Genomic DNA, 6,000 nt, shown 5'->3' with positions numbered 1-6,000 from the left:
ATAATCCGAATTGGATGAAATTTGGCACAGCTCATTTGTTTGGACCAAGGATGAACCCTTTTGAAATTGGGAAAAATCGGTTTAAATTTAGATATAGCTCCCATATATATGTTCCTCCGATTTAATTTAAATGGTGTACCAAAGTCTCTATATATCTTTCGATTTGCACGAAATTTGGCACAGCGTACAGAATAAGGTCTAGAATGACGTGTGTTAAGTTTCCTGAAAATCGGTTCAGATTTAGATATAGCTCCTATAAATATTTTCGTCGGATTTAATGTATATGGTGTACAAAAGTCCCTATATATCCTTCCATTTGCACGAAATTTGGCACAGCGTACTGAATTAGGTCTAGAATGATGTGTGTTAAGTTTCCTGAAAATCGGTCCAGATTTAGATAAATTTAAATATATAGCTTCCATATATATTTTCGTCCGATTTAATTTAAATGGTGTACCAAAGTCCCTAAATATCTTTCGATTTGCACGAAATTTGGCACGGCGTATTGAATTAGGTCTAGAATGATGAGTGTTAAGTTTCCTGAAAATCGGTTCAGATTTAGAAATAGCTCCTATAAATATTTTCGTCCGATTTAACGTAAATGGTCTACCAAAATCCCTATATATCTTTCGATTTGCACGAAATTTGGCACAGCGTACAGAATAAGGTCTAGAATGATGTGTGTAAAGTTTCCTGAAAATCGGCCTAGATTTAGATATAGCTCCCATATATATGTTCGTCCGATTTTATATAAATGGTGTACCAAAGTCCCTAAATATCATTTGATTTGCACGAAATTTGGCTTAGCGTAATGAGTTAAGCCTAGAATGATGTGTGTTAAGTTTCCTGAAAATCAGTTCAGATTTAGATATAGCTCCCATATGTATTTTCGTCCGATTTAATGTATATGGTGTACCAAAGTCTCTATATAACTTTCGATTTGCACGAAATTTGGCACAGTTTAATAAATTAGGTTTAGAATGATGTGTGTAAAGTTTCCTGAAAATCGGTCCAGATTTAGATATAGCTCCCATATATATGTTCGTCCGATTTAATTTAAATGGTGATCCAAAGTCCCTATATATCATTCGATTTGCACGAAATTTGGCATAGTGTACTGAATTAGGTCAGAAATGATGTGTGTTAGGTTTCCTGAAAATCGGTTCAGATTTAGATATAGCTACCATATATAGTTTCGTCCGATTTAATTTAAACGGTCCCTATATATCTTTCGATTTGCACGAAATTGGACATAGCGTCATGAGTTGGTCTAAAATGATGTGTTTTAAGTTTTCTTAAAATCGGATTTGCAGCCAATTGATATTTGCTTTAAATTGATTTACATAATTTTGTCCCATTGTAAGAAGCAACTCAATATCTGACCAAAAGAAACATTTAGTATCGGTTGCAGAATGACATGTTTACGGATCCAATTTCATTTTACTGGTCCTTCAAAAATGCGATGTCTCTTAGGATTCATCTGTTGAATATATCCAAAGCGGTGAAGGGTATCATAAAGTCGGCCCCGTCCGACTTTACTGGTTTCCTTGCTGGTTAAACATAAATCTGTACTGTGATATTTTAACCATATAGCCCCCTATATGGCAACCCTGTAAACAGCTTACCTACCAGTCCCCGCAAATGGTCTGGGCTGATGTCGAGATTTACTTGAAAAGGGAACATTACATATCAATATGACCAAGTAGACCAATACGTTGTTGTCCTTCTTTACCATCTCAAACGTTATGGGTATTCTCTGTTGTGCCAAATGGAACGGGCCAACGAGAAAAATATTTGATATGAAAGTTTTGACGTTCACACAGCCAATACAAAGAGAAATATTTATGCGTTTTAGAAAATCATGCATAACAAAGTCCAAACAACTCGTTGACCAGTTGTACAGCAGTAGCTACTGATTTCCCCCTAGTCGTCGCATGAATTTGCTTAGGTCCGAAAAAAAACAAATGTGTAGTCTAAAACAAAACTGAATTGAATTGAACTGAACTGAAAACTAACAAACATCATGTAATGGTCAAATGAGTGCATAAACATTTGTATGATTTTTTTCCGGTAAAACACACACTCACACATACACAAATACATACCCGTGGAAGGACACAATGGAGAACACCATATTGGGGATATAAAAAAAAACAAAAGGATAAGAGTTTGTAAACAACAAGCTCTAACTAACTAACAAACGGGCAGGCAACCAACCAACTTATGTATGAAGGAGTATTTTGAACAAAAATTTAGTTAAAAGTGGGGTTTGTTTAGCCATTTTAAAAATTCTATAGCTATTGAATGGATTTCATATGGGTCTCGGAAACCAGATATTCTATGGGACAATTTATTAGGTGGGGAAGGTTACCCAATGTGAAAAAATCAATTAATTAGATATTTGAAAATGAAAGAAACATTGTATCTCTAGATAATACAACCTGCCAACTGATAACCGTTCAAAATATAAAAGAGTTATCCCAAGAACCTAAAGGGAACTATATATAAATCTAGATATCCGGGAGCTATATCTAAATCTAAACAGATTTCGTCTTTGTCCCAAATAAATGAGCTATACCAAATTCGGATCATAAATGTAGGCAGACAGACGGATATGTATAAACCCACTGATAAAGTAATTCTATGAATAACCTCAAAAGAAACTATGGGTCTATATCGTTTATATTGGGTTTTAGCCGTATTTTTGATACATGACATAAAGGTCCCGCCTAATTTTCGGTATGTTGAGGTAGTAGCCGCAGTTTCCAACAGAAAAGGCTTTAATTTGACATTTTGCCAAAAATCTGCTCAAAAAATGTTCCTTATAGGACCATGTTATTACGTAGCCCCCATATTAAGATATCTTCCGATTTTCGGTATTTTGCGGTTTTTAGTGAATTTTCCACTTCGGAATTGTGGAGGCTTGCATATATCAGCCCGGATGAACTTAATATTATACATTCATGTTTTGATATATAAATATCCTGTCGGTATTTTCAAGGTTTAGCGGCATTTTCCAATCGAAGAGGCTACATTTTCTACCCAGGTCTTTGGACAAAATATACCTTTTATGCGGCAAAAATGCGCCTCATTGAAATATAGGCATTAGACCCCATGATTCTTTAGAACAATTGCGTTTCAGACAATTTGGAGTCGATTTACAAATGTCCGTCCGTCTGTATATCTGGCCGGCTGGTGCGCACGATAACTCTAAGGGAGTAACAGATTTCACCCAAACTGTGCACATCGTAATATTTCTTCCAAACTTAATTCGTGTTCGAAGATTGGAAATATCTATCCACTCGTTGTGGCAACTCCTCCACAACTATCATGCGGACGGATTATCCAAAACCAAAATTTGTATAACGTATTACATTTACGAATCCTAGATCAAGTCCGAAGATGTGACCCCTGGTCCACTCTGTCTGGTATATCCCCCACAAATGGTTAAAATGTTCTATATTTAAAATCCAATATCAGGCGAATGGAATGCCCGATTCGAAACAAACATGGCACAATTTATTACCACAAAGGTTCAATATTGTAGGTTCGTTCCCAAACTTTAGGGGCTCCATTCGGATCATTTTGAAATGATTACCGTAAGTAGTCCTTCTTGTGCGGATTACAGTGATATACATTTCATGTGGGAAAATGCATACTTCCCGAGATATTGACCTTGAAATTTCGGAACATATTTTGTTTAAAACAACCCTTTTTCTATTGCCACCAAGGCAATATGGGTATCATTAAAAGGTTATAACGGGTATTTTTTAAGAGAACTTAAGAATAAGACTTTACATATGGACAGGTTCATACGCAATATATTCTTCATCTAGTTATATAACACAAACCATAATCTTTAAAATGATACGGCTAATTAAAACAACATACTCTCCCATATCTCGGGAAGTATGCATACTTCCCCTATCTCGGGAAGTATGCATTTCTCCCCATATCACTGTAATCAGTTCACCGAGGGCTACTTACTGTAAAAATGTCAAAGCGATCCAAGTGGAGCCTCTAAACTTGTCTTAAGCCCAAAATATTTTGGATATTTTGGTACGATTGACCAACCCAAGTCTTCATTCCATGGTATCTTCATCTGAATCTTCTGCCAGCCATTCATCTTCATTCGAAAGAGAATAAAAAACTGTTTGTCCATTTTTAAATTTCTTATTTGTTTTTTAAGCAAATGTGTGTGCGTCTGTGCATGTGTCCCTTTTGTTGAAGCCCTAACTTTCATATGCTTTATTTCGGACTGTATATCTCTGGCAATCAAATGTCAAATTCATAATATACTACATTTACTATTTCGTGCTTGGCCAAATTGGTCTTGTAGAAAATAGGAGAAGAGAACGCCATTTTGTTTTTAACTCTCTTAAATTTAACTTCAATTTTTCCTACTTTTCGGTGTAAGGAAACGCTTTTCTAGCAACAATTGCAAAACTAGTGCAATATAGTACTATATTGCAGGCGAATTGAATAACCGATTTTATCAACATTAAATCCGAGACCTCTTTGATAGAAGCATGTGTGTAATTCCGAAGACCTCGGCAAACCATAGGCTGAGGGTATATATCTGTCGGTACGAACACCAGTGATACGCAATGGAGGACTGCGACAGGGTACCTCCTCATGACACCAGTGGACCATATTCATGAAGAGACGAAGATCCTTCCCTTACGCTAGCATAGAAATATTCTTTCATTGCAGTACCTGCTCGGGTACTTCTGGGACAATCATATGGTGGATAAGACTCCCCCACCCAGGCGTGCCAGGAAGAATCTGCATTATTTAGAGAGAGAGGTTCAACGGAATAAAAGGGAGCCTCTAGATCAAGTTGCCTATCGAGCAGGTCTGAATAGCATTCATACTGATGCCTCGGAACTCACCCCCGCCCATAGTCTCTGAAGAACGTCAGCTGCCAAGACAAACCATTTTTAGCCCAATTACGTTCAGGATGGTACAGTCGTCACAATTCGTATTGGGCACGGATTGATGACCAGGTGCAGAATGTCTACCCAGCATGTGATACGGGCCCTCATACCACTCTGCACTTATTCAATTGCCCAGCCAAATCTGCTCGTCTTACTCCTGAAGATCTTGGGTTGCAACCAGTGGAAGTAGCTGCATTTCTTAACTTGGACACAGAACCAAATTGAATTTAAAGATAAAAACTACATTCATATAAACTGGTACAACAACCACTTTTTACTTGTTTATCGAAAAATTGTGTTCTACAATGTACCCAATTTTTGGCTCAATGAGTACGTAAATAAACCAGTAAGGAAAGTAGTAAAGTCGGACTAGGCCGACTATATGATACCCTCCAACACTTTGTTATATATCTATATCTGAAGCGATTTCAGGAAAGCTTGCCAGAGACTAATTTATATTACATCAGTACGTTGTGTCAATCGGCCTAGCTATGGACCTTTTCACGAAGCTTAGCAACATCATTATAGACTTAACTCAGTACCCTATACCAAAAATCGAAAGATATATAGGGACTTTGCTGCACCAATTACATAAAATCGGACGAATCCTTCTCCATCTTATTCATTACTATGTGCCAAATTTCGTGCAAATCAAAAGATTTCCAGGGAATTTAGTGGACTATTTACCTAAAATCGGGCGAAGCTATATATGGGAGCTATATCTAAATCTGAACCGATTTTCACGAAACTTTGCACACATCATTCTGGACTTAATATGGTACGCTGTGCCAAATTTCGTGCAAATTCCAAGGACTTTTGTGGACTATTTACCAAAATCGGGCGAATATATATATGGGAGCTCTATCTAAATCTGAACGGATTTTGTCAAAACTTTTCACACATCATTGTAGACTTAATTCAGTACGCTATGACAAAATTCGTGCAAATCAAAAGATTTCCAGAGATTTTAGTGGACTATTTACCTAAAATCGGGCGAAGCTATATATGGGAGCTATATCTAAATCTGAACCGATTTTCACGAAACTTTGCACACATCATTCTG

This window comes from Musca vetustissima, unplaced genomic scaffold, assembly GCF_032173495.1.
Source record: "Musca vetustissima isolate MV318-11 ecotype Yass unplaced genomic scaffold, APGP_CSIRO_Mvet_v1 utg14130, whole genome shotgun sequence".
Classification (NCBI taxonomy): domain Eukaryota; kingdom Metazoa; phylum Arthropoda; class Insecta; order Diptera; family Muscidae; genus Musca; species Musca vetustissima.
This window is presented reverse-complemented; position numbering follows the sequence as displayed.